Below are 23054 nucleotides of genomic sequence, written 5' to 3' on the forward strand. Positions count from 1 at the left end.
TTTAGACTATAGTGGCTAACATTCATATCATATCATCCAATATGTTAATCAATTTGCATGTTGAATTTAATGTTTGTGCATGTGATAAACCCTAACTCAATTTATTAAGTATTGCATTTGGATTTAAAAATAAATTCTGGCAAATGTGTGTGAATGGTGATATCCTAGATTCAAGGATTTGAGAGAGTTATGAAACAAACATGTTTTTCATAATTTTGATATAGATTTAAGATCAAAGCTAGTGTTATGCATGAACATGTAATGAACAACCAAGAATATGTGAAAAACACTTATAAATATTTAAGAACATTCAAACATATTCTAGGAAATCAAATAAACACTAGCATGCTCTAATCTTAATCTCATCATAATAATATAAAAAACAAGTTAGGGGAAGAGATTATACCTACATATAAGATTCACACGGTGGAGGAGGAGACTCTTGATGGAGATTCTAAGGGTGGAGTAGATAAGAAGAACTAGGAGAGGGAGAGTGAGCTCACTCAATACCTTGAGTCTAAGGAAGACCAAGATATGACAAGACTACTCTACATCACTAGAACTCGAGAGGAGAAAAGAGAGGGTTTTTCTGTGTGCTTTAGAATGGAGGAGTGGAGGGTTTATATAGTAGTGGTGGAGAAAATATGAATAGATTGGAAGGTCATTTAATGAGAGTTAACAAAGGATCAAAAAGAATCATGAACCTAGACCTTATTTTAGACTTTGGGGAAATCTACTACATTAAATGTAGAGATTGGTGGGAGTAATGAGCAAGCAAAATTTGGTTTTCCTGTAACAGGCTGCAGAGCCAAATTCAAAAAATCATGTCTTATCAATTCGGATTGGAATTGTCTCATTCTTATGCTCAAATTGAAGCCTCAGATGTCTAGTTTCTGGGAAAATTAACCTTATTCATAGATTCAAAATATTTTGAGAGCTATCAACAAAATGGTGAGCAAAGGTCATTTGTTAGAAAATAATTTCAGAACAATTAACATTAATAAGTCCCAAATTAGTTTCCAATTAACATGAATAGGCTCCAATCACTCCCATTTCAGACTTAATTAGTTCCAAATTTACCCTAATTAAAAAGATAATTGCACAAATTACTCATCGAATAATTAATGTTTGACTATCTAATTAATTAAGTGTGTGCAACCTTACCATAAAATGTAGTCCTGGTCAATTAAATTATGACACGTCATTCATCTCAAATTGATTATAATTATAACCAATTGAAATCAATTATTCATAATTACATATAATCAGACTCAATTTATGATAGCACATCTCGGCCATTAAAACTTGATTTGATAATAACTTTCAATTTGATGTTTCGATTAGGGCTTATGACCAATCGAATTGATCATTACAACATTAAGGTCATTTTGATGAAATGAAATTAAGGATCTAATGGCCACAATTAAGATACCCATTTCCAAAGTGAAATTACCCTTTTATCGCCCATGTGAGGTTAAATTCGGGTTGCAAAATAGGGTGTCAACAAGTTGTTTAAAATCGGGATCTTATAATCAATAGAAGGGTTTTTAATTTGGGTAGGATTAAAAATATTAACATTTTACTTTTAAAATGAAAAATTACCAATAATAATGATATATTTTTCTAATTCAATTTTTTTTTTTTTTTTTTTTTTACATTATTCAACATTGATTCCTTCAATTAATGCAATAATGGATGTACAAACACAAACATAATAGAGTGGAAATCATAATATCTTGTTTCTTATTCTTTAGAAAATGAGTTTTTAATCACTAAATAGTAAATAAAACCCCCAAATAAGCCACAAGACACAATGGTGTAAATCTTATTTAATTGGAACTACTTTTTGGTACTATATCTTATGTAATATAATGTGAGCGCTAAATTGAGGTTGAACAGTTATGATTGAGCAAGGAGCATGAGCATAGGATAAGGAGGTCCCAAATGAGAAGTTTTGCAAAATGAGTGACAAAGCCGTCTTGGTCTCTATTAGAGCAAAGTTTTGACCAATGCATATCCTAGGACCCCCACCAAATGGGAAGAATTATACTTGGCCCTTTGTTGCCTTTCAAATACCTTCTGAAAATCTCTCCAGTTTAAACTGATTTGCACTCTCACCCCACAGTTCATAATCATGGTGGACTAGGATTGTTGGTAGAGCAATCTCCACTCCAGTTGGTATTATCAAATTTCCCAACTTGGTTTCCTTGTGAACTATTCGATGTAGCGAAGCTACTGGTGGGTACAACCTTAAAGCCTCATTCAATATCATTGTTACCTGTACCACGGATAACCAACTATTACCAAAGTGCATTTCTTAAATAATTTAGTAAAATAAAATAAAATAAGTTCATTAAATTTTCCTCGTGAAGAGTATATGAGGGATTTTGAAGTTCATTTATGATAGATAAAATTTGAAACAAGATTTATTACTCGATCTACAAACCTAATTAAATTTGAGGTTTGCACTCAAATTAGTGGTCTATAGTCTATACTACCAACTCTAACAAAAGATGAATATGCTGACTATCATGAGCTCAATAGAAAATGGCTTTTACTCGATCAATTAACTAATATTGACATGAATCTTCATGGATGTGAATATTTCAACTTGGAAAGACATTACATATAAATTTTATAGGAAAATAAAGAAAAATAAAAATCTTTAAGGAATACTTACAAATTTAAGGTGAGTTAACCCATCAAAGTCAGGTTTGTTCTTACCAAAGATTTACAAAACCTCTTCTCTTGCACGAGCTTGCCAATTTGGATACTTACTCAACAAAACCATTGTCCAAACAAGTAAAACCGAGGTTGTCTCTTGCCCAGCAAAGTAAAAAAGCTTACATTCCTCAATTACATCCTTAATACTCGTTCTGGCACTCTTTTTGTTACCAAATTCCTTAATCTCTCTAGAATTCGATTACATAAGTATGCCTAATAAGTCATCATTTCTGCCTTTCCCTACCTTCTCCCTTTTGTTAATGATTCCCATTATTAAGTCTTGTACTACTCTTTCAATTTCCTTCATCCTCTTATGCGTCTTAGTTGGTAAAAACTTGCATGCATAAATATTAGCTATTAGTAAATTGTGAAGATTCAAGACACAGAAACGAAAATTTTATTAATTATATTGTGATAATCTCCATTAATTTTTGTGTTTGATGAGATTGATGTTCAGGAAAGTAGGTTATAACCAATTTTGTTTCTAAATAAACAATAAAATTTGGAATTTTGTTCATCATTGGATGCACGATTTTAAAAACTGAACTGTTAGGACATATGTGATTCATGTTAAGAACATATGTCAATATTTTTGTAATTGGCTAATCTTTTGACAAAACGCACTTTACTTGTAATTGGGTAGATCTAGGATATGTTTAATACTTCAAGAAACATGTTGTTCAAGTCTAGTATTAAAGCCATGAAGATTGGACCAAGAAACAAGTGAAGAAGGGTTATTCATTAAAGCTGGATAGATAGCTCGACACCTGTGGACAGATAGCTCGATAGCTGCTCGACAGATAGCTATCTATCGAGATTTAATGAATGAAGCTCGACAGATTCTCGATCAATCGAGGTATCTATCGAGCTTTACGAAATTCAGTTTTTCAGATCTGATTTTCGGCCCATGTTTATGTATTTGTGTAGGGTTTCTTTTTTAACAACCCTAGACCTATATAAGGCTTATTTTAGAGGCCGTCACATAAAAGAATACAAGGAGAACCTATACAAAAGGTGGTCGATGCCTTATTCTCTCTGAAAGAAGCTACTGCGTCTTTTACGCCTTAGGGTTTTGTAATCAAGTGCTTCTTGATCTTCATTGTTGATGAAATGAAGAACTTTGCAGCCAACATTCTTCTTCCTCAAGTTGGTGAGTGAGTCACGTACTGGGATTCGTGCAAAGGAGTTAGTCACGTACTGGGATTTGTGCAAAGGAGTTAGTCACGTACTGGAATCTGTGTAACAAAAAGGGTGGTGTTCATCTATTGAAGAGTTCAAAGGTTCTAAAGCAGTAGAAGGTTTCTGCTGTAAGTTCATCTACGGGGATTATAGAGTCTAGGGACAAAGGTTTTGTACTAGATCTGAAACTTCTCTTTTCTATAGTGGATTGCTTTTCGGGAAGGTTTTCCCCCAGGTTTTTTTCTGTGAAACTAGTTTGTTTCATTGGTTTTCCTAGGTCATCATATCTTGTCTTATTTACTTTTCTGCAACATTCATTATTGACATGATATTGATGTTTGTTTGTTTTAACAAGTTTTATTCATAATAAATCTAATTAACAACTTGGGCTTAAAACTTGTTAATTCTATCAAACGGGGTCTAAATTTCCCAATATGAACAAAACAGATTGGTTCAACCAGGAACTAGAATCAATCTGATCCAGTAAAATCACCCAAAATTGGTCAAAACCCCGGTTAAACTGGGAACTGGGGCCAAAATCAATTTTTTGACCATACCGGTTTTTAAAACCAAGATCAGACTTTAGATGCATGAGAATTTTTATTTGGACGGTGGGTGAAATAGAAGTTGAAATTCGTTGAAAGCTTGTTGTATTAAAAAATGGCACATTCCTATCCAAAAAAAAAAAAAAATAGCACATATATATTTTTAATAGATATTATAGAATTTCAACCTATATAACATATAAACTAAATTGTAATTGGTTAATCCTATCTCAATAAAAATCAAATTTGACTTTTTTATTTTATTTTATTTTATTTGGGTAAGAAACCAAACTTGACTAAATTTCAAAGTTGAATGTTTAATCGCTACCTTAGTCTTGGAAAGTATACGAATTGTCCTACTTTTACAATGAGTTGTGCTTGCTCTTTCTGGAGTTCAAATATTCTTCTTCTGTCTTTATAGCTACTTCCAAATGTTGTTCTTGAAATCACATTGCTTGACAAGTTTTCAAGATAAGGCCATATGTCTAACTCGCAGGATCCATCTTCAAAGATCAGCCTCTCCCATTGGCTAATCATATCAATGCAACTTTGATAAAATGCAGGTAACATAAGCTGTAGCAATCGCAATGTGAATAGTTTAAATTATCAGAAATAGAAACAAGATAATTTGCATTATTTTGTTCAACAAATCTCCATACATAACTTTCTTCACAAATTTTTTCACAGCTGCTGCAAATGACAAATTATTAATGATATATAACCCATTTGAAAATCAATAACCATTTTTTTTAAGAGAAAAATCACTAACAATTTACCACTTCAATAATAGTAAAAAAATGTTATGTCTATATTATTACTCTATATTGTTTTTGATAGAATCCCAACTACCTTTTTAATATAAATGCGGTTTGTTATATATGCCAAATTGCCAACAAACAATTACCCTTTCATTTATATAAAGAATTCAAAGCAGTTAAATTCTTTATAACTATTTCTTTTCCTTTCTTTTCTTTTTTTTAATTTGATTGCTATAGACATTTTTAAGTTTTTTTTTTTTTTTTTTAGAGATAGAATTTAAAATTTGTAGCATCCACCTATGATAATTATTCTTTACTATTAAACTAAGATACTATTAAAAAATATATATTTGGGTGTAGATAGGAGTCAAACTTTTCCCATTTGAGCAAACGAGAATCTAAGTTTAAATTTAATAGATATTAGTCATATTTGAAAGTTTGAATGGACATATAACCTTTGTTGTTGTTGTTGTTGATTTTTTTTTTTTTTTTTTTTTTGAGAAGAAAATGTACATATAATATTATTTGCTATACTAGCATTAGTATTTACTGATGTTTGAATGTACCTAGAATTTTATTTGCACACAATATTTTCGGTCAACCATATTTTAACCAATAGATCAAAGGTAGTATTTTCTATTATGACTTTGAATTAATTAATGAAAGGTAGTACCTAGCAATAATTATATTCTTTGTGGTCCTTAGTGTATGTAGTTTGAACCCTACTTCTCCCATTAACTACCAATCTCAAAAAATATTGTCACTTTTAAGTTATGAGTACTGCTACAGCCACAAACTATTTTACAAATTATTGATATGAAAAATTCTTATTGGTTCTCATCTGAGTCCATTACTAACATCATCTTTTCACTTACTAATAATTACTCACCACATCATTAGTTTGTAAAAAAGTTTATAAAATAGTTTGTGTCTGTAGAATTATTCATAACCAAAACACAAACAATTCCCTATCGTGATTATTCTACTGTATGTCTATACCTATAAGTTTTTTGATCAGTAACATGTGCCAAACGAACATTTGAAACGTTGCTATAGAGTTCAATACAGAAGTGTTTTTGTGTTGAACTTGGTGATTTGTACAATTTCACTTTAAAGTTAACCATGCTTCCAGACTAAGGTACAACATTTTTTACTAAAGTGATAACAATAATCTAATTTGGACACAACTATTGATTCCACATGGATTTAAAAAGATAAGAAATGTAATATATAACCTTCAACTTCTCTAAATGGAAAGCAGGGTTGATAATATTTCTGTGTTTAGCCCATTTTTCACCCTTGTAGTTTACTACTCCCATTGCAAGCAATCTAGTAAGTGGATTTGATTTGGGCTTCTAAAAGTCACCTATCTTGGTGAAAACATCTTTGATTTGTTCAGGGATCATAATGTTTACACAGGGTCTTGGGCCAAGCCATGTAAAAGAATTCTTGCCTGCATATGTTCACGAAGGTTAGACGAAAATCTTATACTTAAAAAAATATATATATATCCACAATATTTTCACAAAAAATTGTGAGAGTTTGTTACTAATTTTTATTAATGGGCAAAAAATAATTTCAGCGGTGTATTTAAATTACAACTAGTAACACTAGCTTTACCTCAAAAAAAAAAAAATTGCTCCACCACTGCCAATTTAGATTCTAGTTTATAGTTTAATCAATCGGTCTAGTTTGTCTGGTTTGGATTTAAGATTTTGGCGGCTCCAAGAATTTTTCTCAGAGTGGTCATTAAAAAACTTAAATTAAACAAAATTTAATAAAATAAAATTTGAATATATCAATATCACAAAAAAGCGCAAATACATAAATCTTCAAAATTTTATTCTACGAGTTTTTATATTTTGAAATTGGTGTATGATAGTTTCATTATCAATTCTATTAATCACATCATTTTGAATGTATACAACCAAACAATCATTAAACTACTGATATCCCATCCAATTACAAACATCTTGCCTAATAAGTAACAATATAATCAAAATACATCATCCTTTTTTATGATCTATTCCAACCCATTTTTGTATTCTTTAAACTAATTAGTATTAAATCAACTCAATACTCCATTAATTTCATTTTTAGGGAAATCATGGCCAAGAAGTTGACAAAAACCTCTTTGTAAATATGCTCTTCTTATTTCAACCAAATTATTAGGATGAAAAGATGATACATTTTCTCATAGCCTATGATCTAATAGAAAATTATTAAAGTCAATACAGTTTTGCTTAGAATATTAATCTTGCAATACAAGTGATTTCTTTATAAGACTAGTTAGGGCAGCATGTGCAAGGCATGTGCTTGCCGTGGAAAAAAAGTACTGTAGTAATTAGGGTCAATTCTAGATTTTATTTGTATTACAAAACAAAGATATGAATCATTTTACTTTTAAAGTATATAGAGATTTACATTAATCAAAAGAGACATTAATTTTAAAAATTTTGATAATTATGTCGTAAAATTTAATCTCATTCGTTTAAGAATTTTGATCAACCACAAAGTTAGGATAGCTATTTAACATATAAATATTTATTTAATTATAATAGTTTTTTAGTACCTACTTGCTAAAAACAATATATCTATTCTCTAAAAACTTCAAAGAATGATAACGAATATCATCATCTTCCAACAATAAACAACTGAGTTTTGCTAAGAAATTTATAAAAATAAAAAATAAAAAATAAAATAAAAATAAAATAAAAAAAAATATAACAAAAGGCTTATGTCATCGAATATCATCATTCTAACTTTCTAAGAATTTTTATCATTTAAAACTCAAAATACGTCAAGAAAATTTTTAGGATGTTAAAATTTAGCAGGAGTAATTTAGACATTGCACAATAAAATATTTTAAGAATCATAAGCTTTCATTAGGGTTTAACTGAGAGAATAACAATATGATATATTTGCTCTTTTCCAAAATATTAAGGGAAAAATTACTTGATTTTAAAGTTTAAGGAAGAATTGTAAACTACCCCAAACATAAAGGATGAAAAATGTTTTTTTCCTAAGTTTTTGTTTTTGTGTGCAAAACTATGTGTTTTTACTTAAAATAGTGTGTAAAGAAAAAAATATACAAAAAGTCAACCCAAGAAAATTATAGGTGAAATAGTGAATTTTGGCTCAACAAAGTTGATTAAACCAACAAAAAATTTCTAAAAAACACAATAGAATGATGCAACATTTTCATAATACCTTTATAATTTTGTTATATTTTATTTTAATTTGTAAAGAATTGACAGCTCAACAGTTTTGAAAATATTGTGACAACATCAAGATGTCTTAACATTTTTCACACAAAAATATGTTATGTCCATGACATTTTCACAACAAATTATAAGTAGTAGATTACTACAAGTTGTTATTGGTGGGCAAAGAAGTAGTTTCATTGGTAAGTTTGAATTAGAACCAATAACAATTTACCATATTTGATTTGTTATGTAAGTGTCGTGAAAATTATTGTGGACAAACCAAAAATAATATAGCAAATATACTACAACTTTATGCATTCACTAAAAAAAAAAAAAAAAAAGTGCCAGCAAAACAATGAAAGTTAAACAAACCAAAACTACTATAGCGAAATTACTGTAACCTTTCCCATTCACTCTTTTTACATAATATATGTGGGGCCAAAGAATTTCACAACCCCGGCCCACTTTATACTGAGCCCAAGACCCACGCTGAGGAGGGAGAAATGGCCGAGGACGAACAAAGAAAGCCCAAATAGCCTAGAAACGTTGCCAAGGACGATCCTGCTCTCGGCATCCCAGATCCCAGGAGGAAAGAACAGCACGCCCACAAAGGCAGCCTCCCAGAGCGCCCCCAGGAGAAGGACAAATACAGTAGAATACCCATGGGCGTATGGTGTAGGAACAATTCAAGGAGAAACTGTCACCTCCACATTGAATGCACCTAACTAACGTTCTGGCCGCGTTAATAAGGAAATGACCCCTGAACAGTGCGGTCTTGGTTGCCGCAACTCACAGAGGGTTTGGGAAGGTGGCTGATGGGACAAGCACTCGAGTAATGACCTGCATGATCAACAGGTGGAGGGTAAAGATCGACTGGAAAGAAGTATATAATGTGAGAGACCCTCCAAGAATCGAAAATCAAAAAGGGGAGGCAAAAAAAGAAAAAAGAAAGGAGAAGATAGTAGCAATTTGCATGACTTTGGAAACCTTTGTAACCTAGTACTGAAGAAAGAAGAAGGAACACTAAGTTCCTCGGACGAAGCGCCCGAGGACACAATTTCATGCTTTAGTCCGTATCCTTGTTATCCAATCCATACATAACCGTGTCTAATTGTTGTAATCCTGACTAAGACCTAGTTCTTAAACCCATTTTCTACAAATTTATTGTATTGGGCTAGTTGGGCTTGATGCCACTCATCCAACAGAAGAAGTGCTCAAACCCAGTCCCTACAATTGGCGCCGTCTGTGGGAAGAACTTGTGTGCTAGTAAAGGCAACGATTAAGCATGGTAGGATCAGGCCCTCATCAAGCAGGCTCCCATAAGCCCGAACCAGCCAGATCCCAACAACAGGGTAACTTTCCTTACCCCGAACATGATCGAAATGAAGAGAATGGAAGGTTTCAAGAGGGAAGTGTAAACACCACTTAAACTAGCAAAAGCTACTCTCGCGTGGGCAGTCACGTGCTCTAGAGGCAAAATAACAACTGGGCCCTGCAACTAGAAGAAGTTAGGAGCCATATATCTCAAAAACAGAACAATAAGCGGGTCATGCAGTGAGAGATAAACGATTTGAAGAGAAAGCTGCACCATGCACAACAAAGGCGGTCTCGTTCTAAGCCTGATGTACCCTCCGACAATGAAAGTGACGATGACTATAGACAAAGATCGAGGACTCCCCCAAGTGAGACCTTTTCTCACGAAAAAGAGCACTACCGGAGGCGTAGGCGCAAAAGCCCATCTCCTAGGGGCTTGGGAAACGATGCCATGAGCAGGGCATTGGACCAACTCTCCAGGTCGCCTTTTATGCACCACATAGAAGGGGATACACTTCCTCGACGGTTCCAGCAGCCAACCTTCGCCATCTACAACGGTAAAACAGACCCTGTGGAGCATATGAGCCAGTTCAACCAAAGGATGGCTATCCATTCTAAAAACAAGGTGCTGATGTGCAAGATTTTCCCATCTAACTTGGGACCAATGGAGATGAGGTGGTTTAATGGCTTAAAGACAAATTCCATAGATTCGTATGGGCAGCTAACCCAGGCTTTTGGCTCCCGCTTCGTTACAAGCAGCAGAGCTCCTTGACCTTTGAGTGCTTTGTTATCATTATCCATGCATGATGGAGAAACTCTAAAGGCCTACTTGGATAGATATTGGGAGACGTACAACGAAATGACGATAATTTTGACGATGTTGCCATTATCACCTTCAAAAATAGTCTCCCAGCCGAGCACGGCTTGAGGAAGTCTCTAACTGGCAAGCCCGCCACCAATATGTGTCAACTGATGGATCGGATTGATAAGTATAAGCGAGTGGAGGAAGACCAGTTGCAAGGTAGAGGAAAAGAGAAGGTTATCCCTCAAGAGAAGAGGGATTTCAAGTCGGACTGGTACAACAGCAACCGCCCGAGGAGAGATTTCGTAGGGCAACCCAGAGCAACCAACACACAGACTGTCAATACTATATTCCAAGAACTAGTACATCGGGTGTTGGAGAAAATCAAGAACGAACCATACTTTAAGTGGCCGAATAAGATGGCAGGGGAGTCCTCGAGGCGCAATCAGAACTTTTATTACCAATATCACCAGGACCACGGACATACCATGAAGAACTACAGGAACCTCTGGAACTACCTAGACCAGCTAGTCCGGGAAGGAAAGCTGAAGCACCTTCTACATCATTCAAGTGGTCATCAAAGCCAGGCCCATCAGGAAGCCAGGAGGGATACTGCCCTAAGGCCACCCACAGGGACGATCAACGTAATCATGGCCGCACCAAGAAGAACAGGCACGCGCCCTTCACCAGTGTTATTGGTGGCTCAACTGCCTGCGAGGAGTCTCAATCAGGGCCGAAGAAGGCCAGAATGAACTTTCATCCCGTCTTGAGTTTTTAGAAGAGGACAAGATCGGAACCATCCAGCCCCACAACGATGCGCTGTTGATCACTCTCAAAATCGGGGACTACAATGTGAAAAGAGTAATGGTGGATGGCGGCAGTGCGGCCGAGGTTATGTACCCCGACCTCTACAAGGGGCTGGGGTTAAAACCAGAAGATTTGATGCCCTATAACTCTCCTCTGATGAGCTTCGACGGGAAGCTTGTCGTTCCAAAGGGCATGATTAGGCTGCCCATACAGACCGGCCTAGAGATAGTGGAGGTGAACTTTATCGTGGTGAGCACTTACTCTCCCTATACAGCCATCGTCGGTAGGCCCTGGCTCCATACCTTAGGGGATGTTGCCTCCTCGTTGCATCAGAAGGTGAAATTCCCGTCAGGGGACCAAGTTCTTGAAATCCGTGGTTGCCAATCCACGGCGAGGCAGTGTGTGGTGGTTGTCGTCTCACATCGGCTCGATGCGGAATCCTCAGCCTCCGCTGAAAAGAATTAATAGCAATTAAGGGCCCCGGTTTCGCCCCCTGACACAACTGCCAAGGAGGCGAAATGCGAAGATTTGGAGGTAATTATTGGTGGTGACCCGGAGAAATTCTTTCAGGTAGGGGCTCAGCTGCCTCTTCAGGAGAAGGAGGAGCTGGTTGAGTTTCTCAAAAAAAATATTGATGTATTTGCATGGGATGCCTGCGATGCTCCCGGGATTAACCCAGCCTTCATCTGTCATCATCTCAATGTCAACCCGACCATCACCCCCAAGAAGCAACCACCCCATTGCCCATCAAGAGAGCATGTCGATGCAATTAGGGACGAAGTGGCGAAGCTTAAGCTTGCTGGGGCTATCAAAGAGGTCTTTTACCTTGAATGGTTGGCCAACACTGTGGTGGTCAAGAAGAAAAGTGGGAAATGGCGGGTTTGTGTGGACTTTACAGACCTAAATAAAGCGTGCCCAAAAGACCTGTTCCCTATGCCTCGGATAGACCAGCTGATGGATGCGACAGCAGGCCATCCTCAAATGAGCTTCTTAGATGCCTTCCAAGGCTATCATCAAATACCACTAGCGCTAGAGGATCAGGAGAAAACAGCCTTCATGACACCAACTGGGAACTACCACTACAAGGTAATGTCGTTTGGTTTGAAGAACGAAGGGTCCACTTATCAAAGGATGATGACAAGAATGTTCGAGCTGCAGTTGGGTAAGAGCATCGAAATCTATGTCGATGATATGGTGGTGAAGTGTAAAGTGGTGTCCGAGCATTAAGGAGACCTCGGCAGCACCTTTGGCGTCTTAAGGAAGCACAAGCTGCGCCTAAATGCTTCCAAATGCTCATTTAGCATGGGATCAGGCAAGTTTTTGGGCTACATGGTTACTCATAGGGGAATTGAGGTTAACCCCGACCAGATCAAGGCTATAAATGACCTAAAACCACCACAAAACGTGAAGGTCCAAAAGCTTACTGGGATGATCGCAGCCCTCAATCGATTCATTTCCAGGTCGGCGGATAGATGCAAACCGTTCTATCTCTTGATCAATAAGTGGAAAGGGTTTGAGAGGTCCGAGGACTGTATTGTTGCCTTCCAGTAACTCAAAGAGTGCCTATCCCGGTCGCTTATCATGTCTAGTCCCGAGGCCGATGAAGTTCTATACGCATATATTGCTGTGGCCTCCCATGCTGTGAGCTTGGTGCTAATACGGGATGACAATGGCCTTCAAAAGCCAGTATATTACGTGAGTAAGTCGCTGCATGAAGCTGAGGTCAGATACCTACCCCTGGAGAAGGCCATACTGGCTGTGGTCCACGCTACGCGAAAGCTTCCCCATTATTTCCAAACCCACACAGTGGTTGTTCTAACCCAACTACCCTTGAAGTCTGTACTTCCACTGATTACACTACAAGGATTGCCATATGAAGCACAATTCTAGGAGCTTTTGACATCATATACATGCCTCGGACCTCTATAAAGAGCCAAGTCCTAGCTGACTTGGTGGCCGAATTTGCTGAACCACCGGTAGAAATAGTAGCAAAGGAGTGGAACATGGATGGAAAATCGGTTGGAGTAATCTCTACGCCAGGACCCCCATGTTGGAAGGTGTATGTTGATGGCGCAGCAAATCAAAGGGTGTTCGGAGTGGGGCTAGTCCTAATATCTCCTGAGAAGACTATCATAGAAAAATCCCTAAGACTTGGGTTCTCGGCCACGAACAACGAAGCCGAGTATGAGGCCTTACTACAAGGAATTTCCATGGTGCAGAAAATGGGAGGAAAAGCAGTGGAGATGTTCTCGGACTCGAGACTAGTAGTGGGCCAGGTAAAGGGAGAGTTAGAGGCTAGAGATGCAAGGATGCAAGAGTACTTAAGCCAGGTCAAACGCTTGCAATCAGACTTCGATCTTTTCAGCTTGTCGCACATCTCCAGAAGTGGAAACACTCATGCAGATTCACTGGCCATGCTTGCCACCTCCTCGGCAAGGGGTCTGCCTCGAATTATTCTTGTCGAGCATCTGGATAGAGCAAATGAAGTAGCCGAAGGCATGGTCCATATCCATGAGGTTAGAGTGGGTCCTAGCTGGATGGACCCTATGGTAAGGTTCCTCAAAGATGATATCTTGCCCGAGGAAAAGTCAGAGGCTGAAAAGATACGAAGAAAAGCTCATCGATTCTGGTTGTCCGAGGACCACAAATTGTACAAGCGCTCGTATTTCGAGCCATATTTACTATGTGTCCACCCTGAGCCATCAGAACTACTGCTTGAAGAACTGCACCAAGGGATCTGCGGGAGTCACACAGGAGGAAGATCTCTATCGCACCAAGCCATTACCCAGGGATATTGATGGTCGGGGATGCAGAAGGAAGCCCTAAAATATGTTAAAAAGTGTGACCAGTGCCAAAAGTTCACCCCAAATATTCATCAGCCAGACAGGATCCTCAACCCTTTGTCCCGTCCATGGTCGTTCGCCCAGTGGGGCCTGGATATTGTAGACCCTTTCCCAAAGGCAGTAGGAAACAAGAGATATCTACTGATCGGCACAGATTACTTCACCAAATGGGTCGAAGCTAAGCCCTTGGCAAATGCTAAGAAATTCATCTGGAGAAACATTTTTACACGATTCGGGGTCCCTCGCACCCTCATTTCTGATAATGGACTCCAATTTGACAGCAAGGCCTTTAGAAGATACTGCTGCGAGCTGGGGATCACTAACAGATACTCAACTCCAGCTTATCCTCAAGGAAATGGGCAAGCCGAGGCTGTCAATAAGGTCATAGTCAATGGGCTTAAGAAGAGACTGGATGACGCCAAGGGGAGATGGGTAGAAGAGCTGCCGCACGTCTTATGGACTTATCAGACTACACCCCGACGGTCAACTGGGGAGACACCTTTCGCCATGACCTATAGGGCCGAAGCTGAGGCGAACTTCCCAACGCTGAGGATGAACTCCTTCACCCTGGACAGTAATGATGAACTACTGGGGAAGAACCTAGATCTAATCGACGAACGAAGAGAAAAGGCAATGATCCAATTGGCCTATTACCACCAGAAGCTCAAACAGGGATATGATGCCAATGTGAAGCTTAAACCGCTAGCACCAGGAGACTTAGTATTGAGAAAAGTTGTGGGTGTTGCCAAGAATCCATCAACTTGGACCCAATTGGGAAGGACCATACCGAATTACCTCAGTAGCAGGAACAGGAGCATACTACCTAGAAGACTTAGATGAAAAGGCTGTACCTAATCCATGAAATGTAAATAACCTGAGAAGGTATTATTATTAATAAAAGCATTTCTCTAGTTCAAATTTTAAGTCTATCATGATTATATGTCTTGCATTCTGGCAACCGTTCAACCTATGGGGAAACTAGCTACTTCAAGAAAAATCCAAGTACTAGACAGAACCAAGGTCTTGTATGGTCTGCAGACTCAAACCTATGGGGAAACTAGCTACTTCAAGAAAAGTCCAAGTACTAGACAAAACCAAGGTCTTGCATGGTCCCCGGACTCAGACCTATGGGAAAACTAGCTACTTCAAGATTCATAAAAGTCGTGAATATGGCCTAAGTACGCGCTCGGTACCTCGGATCATAGACTCGACCCCTGCCCCCTAAAAATGTGGGTAGACACAAACTAAGCGTCCCCTTAATGCTGGTGAGTTAGAATTTAAAGTTTTGATTTCAATTATGATACGTACACCTGGCAGCAATAGTGTATATATAGAACTTAAAGTTTAAATTGGTAGAATCATTTCTTTCAATTTAGAGTTCACCTTCTCTCAAACCCTTTGTCAAGCAATTCATGGACGGATGGCAACGTTTTATTACCAATTGCTTAGTTCAATTTTTTGATAATTGGGATTGTAAAGTTGTTCATGAACAAAGTCATTCTTACCTATTCACGAGGCACAAGGTTCACAGTAATAACAATAGCAATAATGACAATAAATACATAATGTAAAGAGAAAGGGAAGGAAGGAATTTCATACATGTAGTCAAAAAATGTTAATTACAACAATTCCAAGGTCCTTAAAACAAAAAAGAACTAACTAATAAAAATTAAATTAGACCTGATACAAAAATTGGTCGGGTCCCCTACTTCTTCAACTTTATCTTGGCCCCTTCCTTGGGGAGCTGAGCAGGAGTGGCCTCGGGACCCCTGGAGACATCAGACGGGGGAACGGTCTGAAGGGGCTAAACCAAGAGAGTTGTCTCCTTGGCATGAGAGGCCTGGGCACCGGCTGTAGACTCGACAGCCTCCTGGGGCGCTTCAGGATTCAAACTTCCATTTTTTTTCTGTCGCCCCAGACAGCTCACCCTCCTCAGCTGGCTCATTAGGAGTGGTTACAGCCAGAACAGCCTCAGGCCGAGCAGTCTCAGCCTCCTCTGAAGCACTCTCAGCCTCAGAGCTGACAGGGGCAGTCTCACGGATCGCCGGAGGATAGTATACCTTCTCCACTTTGCACAGATCGGATGAAGCGTCAACCCCAGCCTGTTTGAGGACTTCATTCCAGACCTGGGAGCAGTAGAGCCTGCATACTCCAGGGATTTGAGCCTTGAGAGTGGCCTGAGTCTCAGCCACCCCCAAGTCATAAGCCTCCTCCTCGACTTTCTCCTTGGAGCTCTCGGCCTCCGTCCTGGCAAACTCCGCCTCTGTCTTAGCCCTCAAGGTTTCGTCCCTAACCCATTCTACAATGCCCTTGGCCCCCTCTGCCTTGGACAGTTTCTTCTTTAAATCATCAATCTGCTCTTTGGCAATCTTCAACTATTCCTTGGCTTCGAGTAAGCGCCTCGTCTGGTCCTCGGCCTGTCTCTGGGCGCTGGCTAGGCTTGATTCGGCGCTGTCCCTGGCCCTAGTCATCTCCTTCAACTCCTCCCTGGCCTTAGAGAGATTAGCCTCGGAGTTTTTGACGGTCCGCGCAGCATCCATGCGCTTGTTACGCTCGAGCTCCAAGGACTTGCTCTGCTCCTTAGCATCCTCCTCTAACCTATAAGTGGCCTGGACAGCCTACCAATTGAAACAAATACACGATAAGTTGGAAACCAAGGAATAAAGATCAACCGAGTCACGTGTACTAGGAACCTCACCATGCCGTGATATCTCTTGATGCTAAGAAAAACCTCCTGCCTCCTCAAATTCCCCAGCTCGGCCATGTCAGTGGGGAGCTGCAGGGACCTCTCTAGCGCGTCGGCCACATAAGTTCCTTCACCCCCTCGGAAGTCCCTAAGGGAGGCGTTGTCCATCAACGACTCCCCGTGGAGCATAGGGGCAGGAAGCCAAGCTTGGGGCACGGGCTGAGTGTCGACCTCCTTTTCCTAGCCGTGGTGCCCAAGCTTTAATTGCTTTGAAGCTCGTGGGGCTTCATCTTCCTCCCGGGAGGAGCAAGATTTCCCCCCATCCATGGGCTCCTTGCCTTTGGCAGCCCTCTTCCTTTTTGGATCGGCGGGCTCAAGCCGAGGGGGCAGATTCGATTGAGGGGGAGGAGGAAGTCTAAATCGTGGAGACGATGGCTGTAGTTGGGCGGAGGACGGCCTGGTCTGGGCAGGCTGAGGCTGGAGTGCAGAAGGAGGAAGCTTAGATTGTGACTTCCCCGGTGCATCCTTCCTCGGTTAGCCCTCAATCAAGTCGAACAGGCTAGTCGTGGGTTTCCTCTTAAAGCCCATTTATGCCTGAGAAGATGTCCCCACTGACAAGAGATCCGCCTCGGACAAATCGGGACAGCCCAAGTCACCAGAAGGATCCTTGGATGGACTAACTTGGTCAAACACACCAAAATTTTCCTCGGACAAACCCAAATCACCCTCGGCCTCCTCTGCTTGGTGGGATGAAGAAGAGCCTACCAACGGGATGCCTTCTGGGACAGGAGATCCTTCAGGGATAAAAAATCTGTGCTCTACTACAACGATTTTCTAAAGCCGAGGATCGTTAGCTCTGATCACGTGCTTCGGGGCGGCAAATGATGTCTGGATAGGATTGTACCCTAGGATCTTGTGAGCGGCCCTGACTTGGTTGTCAGCTTCGTTTACAAAAACCGTTGCCTTGAGAATAGTCTCTAAATCTCCCCGGCTGGTCAGGTGAAAGTGCCGTTCAAAGGCATGTGGATCTGCAAAATGAAAACACATTCACATTAGCAACCGAACGATGCAAATTATAATGGCACAAAAGATTAGCCCTCTCCTACTCTCACTACCTCACCTGGCTCCCCCTCCTCTGTTAGGCAATGAAGGCCATCGTGCCACCCCCCGAACACAATGAGGAAGTCCTTATTCAACCCTTTGCTGGTCTCGGGAAGGCACTGAATAAGCCGAATCTTATCATCTCTCGTCTTCATATAGTAGGATTTACCCCTCAGGTTTTGGAGGTTGTAGCACCAGTTTATGTCGTGATGGGTTAACCTCAAACCCATTTTCTCGTTTAGAGCATCCATACAACCCAAGATCTTAAACATGTTGGCAGCGCATTGGGTGGGAGCTAGCCGGAAATGCCTAAGGTAATCACTCATCACTGGCCTCATAGGGATTCTCACACCACCTTCTATAAAGGCAATTAGGGGAATCACCACTTCGCCCTCATTTCTCCTAAAATGCCACTCCCCTTCCTCACAATACCTCAGACCTAAATTAGGGGTATCCTATAATCGGCAATGAATTTTTCCATCGCCTCTTCAGTCTCAACCAACTTCTTTAATTTACCCATCCCTAGAAACGGCTAGAAAGACTCAGGGAAAGACGAAGGAGGGAAAGGAGTAAGAGGAAAAGAAACTTAAAAGAGAGAAAACACAAGTTAGGGAGAGAAAAAAACTTACAGAAATGAGGAAAAGCTCCTCGACAGGCTTTTTATGCTGGAAAGAGACTTGAGTTTGGCTGGAAGTTTGACTAAACTCAAGATATGTGCGCAAGAACTCTTGAGTGCAAAGGTAAAGAGACAAATCAGTTCAAATGGGTATTTATACCTCCCATTAAAAGTAACTGTATGGGTTTTCCCTCCCATAAAGGTAAGGAAATCTCCATCGTTAGATTACCATCGCACCGTTGAACGTGGGGAGCATAGAGCTACCAGAATTTAATGAAGACGTGCTTCATATACCAAGATGCCAGGAACATGCCTCAGACAAGCGAAGAGGCTCTGGCATTGATGGAGGACAAGACTTGACAAGCCATGACAAAGGCCCGAGGTCACCAAAACCCTCCTCTCCGTCCGAGGAGCTGGACAGCAGGATTTTGAGGGGCTATTGTGGGGCCAAAGAATTTGACAACCCTGGCCCACTTTATACTGAGCCCAAGACCCACGCCGAGGAGGGAGAAATGGCCAAGGACAAACAAAGAAAGCCCAAATAGCCTAGAAACGTTGCCGAGGACGATCCTGCTCTCAGCATCCCAGATCCCAGGAGGAAAGAACAGCACACCGGCAAAGGCAGCCTCCTAGAGCACCCCCAGGAGAAGGACAAGTACAGTAGGATACCCATGGGCGTATGGTGTAGGAACAATTCAAGGAGAAATTGTCACCTTCACATTGAATGCACCCAACTAATGTTCTAGCCACATTAATGAGGAAATGACCCCTGAACAGTGCAGTCTTGGTTGCCGCAACTCACAGAGGGTTTGGGAAGGTGGCTGATGGGACGAGCACTCAAGTAATGACCTGCATGATCAACAGGTGGAGGGCCAAGATCGACTGGAAAGAAGTATATAATGTGAGAGACCCTCCAAGAATCAGAAATCAGAAAGGGGAGGCAAAAAAAGAAAAAAGAAAGGAGAAGACAGTAGCAATTTGCATGACTTTGGAAACCTTTGTAACCTAGTACTGAAGAAAGAAGAAGGAACACTAAGTTCCTCGGACGAAGCGCCCGAGGACACAATTTCATGCTTTAGTCCGTATCCTTGTTATCCAATCCATACATAACCGTGTCTAGTTGTTGTAATCCTGACTAAGGCCTAGTTCTTAAACCCATTCTATACAAATTTATTGTATTGGGCTAGTTGGGCTTGAGACCACTCATCCAACAGAAGAAGTGCTCGAACCCAATCCCTACAATATATATATATATATATATATAAAAATAGAAATATACATTGCACTTATAATGTAAATTTCTATTGTAAACACATAAAAATTGGTAAATATTGTACACATTTGCAAAATTTGTACAGTTTTTTTTTTTTTTTTGCAAATGTATATAATATTTGCTACTTTTTGTGTGTATACAATGTAAGCTTACATTACAAGTAAAAAAGTAAACATATAAAGATCCTTTAAAAGAAAAAGAAAATGAGGAAAAAGGCAAGTTACTAAACCAAAAATACTGTTCATAACACTATTCATGAGCCTATTCGCTCTTTTTATATATAGAAAAAAAGAACACAAATCGATGACTGAAAAAAAAAATATAAAAAATAAAAAGCGATGAACAATGCATATTGAACAAATCAAAAGTATTGTAGTTTTTACACATTCACCCAACAAGTGTCACAACATTTTTACAAAACATTTATTTTCAACTATGGTTGGTCACAGTTTTATATTTTATTATTTTATTTTGACTTATAAGAAATTGACACCTCAATAATTGTGAAAATATTGTGAAATTTTTTGTGTCAGTATAACAATTTATGTGCGGGTTCTCATAAATATTTAAAAGAAAAAAAATTACAAACGGAAGACTGAAAAAAAAAAATTAAATAAAATGTAGCTACAGTGCCACTTGAACAAACCAAAGTGGAACTATAGCAACTGTTCAAAACTTAGGGGGAAAAAATGGCTCACTGCACCAAAAGGGGCATTGTAGAGGCATTGCTTCTTTTTATATAGTTAGTAGAAAAAAGAGCACAAATCGATGACTAAAAGAGAAAAAACAAAAACAAAAAAAAGTACGTTTTGAACAAACCAAAAAGTATTGTAGCTTTTACACATTTACCTAACAAGTGTTACAATAATTTCACAAAACATTTATTTTCAGTTGTAGTTAGTCAAAATTTCATATTTTATTTTGACTTATAAGAAATTGACACCTCAATAATTGTGAAAATATTGTGAAATTTGTTGTGTCAGTATAACAATATATATAAAAGGAAAAAAAGTTCAAAAGGAAGACTCACAAAAAAAAAAAAAGCTATAGCTAATGTAGCTACAATGCCGCTTGGTACTGTAGCTACTGTTCAAAAAAAAAAAGACAAAGTGGCTCAATAAACCAAAATGGCACTGTAGAGGCATTGCCTCTTTTTATATAGTTAATAGAAATTTATTCATGGTGCAAAATAATAAAGGGTAAACTATAAGTTCATTTAATATATTCAATTTAGGCATTCAACTGTTATATATCTTATTCAATAAAGTATTTAGGAATTACTTAATTTAGTGCATATGCGTATGTACAAAATATATCACATAAATCCAACAAATTCAGCTAAAGACTAAAATAAACACTAATAGACTAGCCATTTGAAAATGTGTGTCTTTTGAGAACACAATTTAAAAATCACAATTAAATATTTGATTTGGGCTTTTGGGCTAAATTGTATTTGTTTGGGCAATTTTTGAGAAGTGTTATATTCGCAACATTTTCACAGCAATTTTACAACAAATCCTAGATAAGCAGTTTTTACTAGTTCTAATTTGAACCTACCACAGAAATCACTTTTTTGTCCACTAATAACAGCCAATAACAACTTACTACTTGAGATTTATTTGTGAAAATGTTGTAAAAATTGCATTTTTTTAAATTCTTTAGTTCAACCTTCAACAGACCAAAATTTTGGAGAGATCAAAATTTATTTTTAATGGACTCAAATTTTTATTTAGGGTGTTCAAGTTTTTTTAAGGGTGGTCAAGATTTTTTTCTAGAGTGGTCAACAGCCCATATTAATTTAAAATTCAAAAATTTTAAGGTATTAACCCCCAAAAAAAAAAAAAAAAAAAAAAAAAAAAAATCAATCCTGAGTAACATGTAGAGCCGTCAGTGATTTTGGGCATAAGCTAATTCAGTTGGAAGCTTTTAAATAGAAGTTACAGGACTTAAACAACCATCCATACTTTATTGTTATGAATTGAGTGAGATATAATTTGTGTTTGCAGCAACAAAAAATTTAGGTAATTAAGTTTAGTGTGGACATACATACCATAATGCTTCACTGTGTGATGATCAAAAGGGAGGACAAGTGGCAAAATATCATCAGAGAGGTCTATGGGTTTAGAACAAGCTTGCTTCATCATCATAGAGCTATCCTTCGAGTCCCCGAAGAAAAGTCTATAGGAATTGCCCACAAGATCTTGCTTTCTCAAGCACCTCTCTAAATATTTTGGTCTTAACCACACCCAATTCAAAATCATGCATGACAACGTTGTTGTACGGGTATGATCTCGGGCCCATTGAGCTTTAGGCCCTAGCCTTATTGTATAGTACCTAATCCCATGTCCATTGGACCTTTGACCTCGATTTGGGCATTCCTTAAAGCCCAAATTGGGCCTAAATGACGTAATAGGTCCATCTTGTCTCGAACATATCAGAAACAAGCCCATGCCGGTCAAATATAACCTAATCGAGAATGTAGTTACCGAGAACAACCAATGTTCTCGGCATCCCGGTATTGTCTTGGGGAGTATCGCTACCGAACCTTCTTTTTGAGTTACGAATCAGTTCCAATGCCATTATCACCATTCCCAACATAACACCCACTTAGAAATGATGGAATTGGACCTCCATCCACACAAGTGAGATCAGGAAGTAATCATAACACCTCCACTCACCTCAAGTTATAAATAGGAGAATAGAATAAGAAGTGGGGGTTGGAAATTCTAAAGAGAAAACGGAGAGAAAAGAGTAACTATAACAATAGAGAGGGGAGCAACTCTGTGAGGAAAAAGAGAGGATTTCGCAAAAACAAGAGTGTGCAACTGGGTCTCCGAGCAAAGGACCACCCATAATAGGAAACTCAAAACCCACAATATAAATAATTTGTGAACCCAAGTATAGATTGAGCCCGTTAAAGATATAATTGGGTGCGCACAATTGGTGCCATCTATGGGAATCTCCTATGTAGTTGTGGTTCTGCCGAGACTCACCTGGGGAAAATGTCTGAAGGTCGGTCGGGGAGTTATGCTGAAGGTGGTTCTGGGAGATCCTCTCGGGGATCTACTTGGTGAGAAAGAAGGCAAAAGAGGCATGAAGATAAGGAGAATGAGTAGGAGGAATAGCAGTCTTGCCTTGAAGAAGGGTCGTATCAAACACACCGGACAATATCAGGCATGAGCACTTCGACGAGAGGGACG

General features: G+C 38.8%; 1 pseudogene; it reads right to left on the reverse strand.

The window, feature by feature from the left end:
* Positions 1–1852: 1852 nt before the first annotated feature.
* On the reverse strand, positions 1853–22010 carry LOC115977832 (annotated as a pseudogene).
* Positions 22011–23054: the final 1044 nt, after the last annotated feature.

Source organism: Quercus lobata, chromosome 2 (genome assembly GCF_001633185.2).
Source record: "Quercus lobata isolate SW786 chromosome 2, ValleyOak3.0 Primary Assembly, whole genome shotgun sequence".
NCBI lineage: Eukaryota > Viridiplantae > Streptophyta > Magnoliopsida > Fagales > Fagaceae > Quercus > Quercus lobata.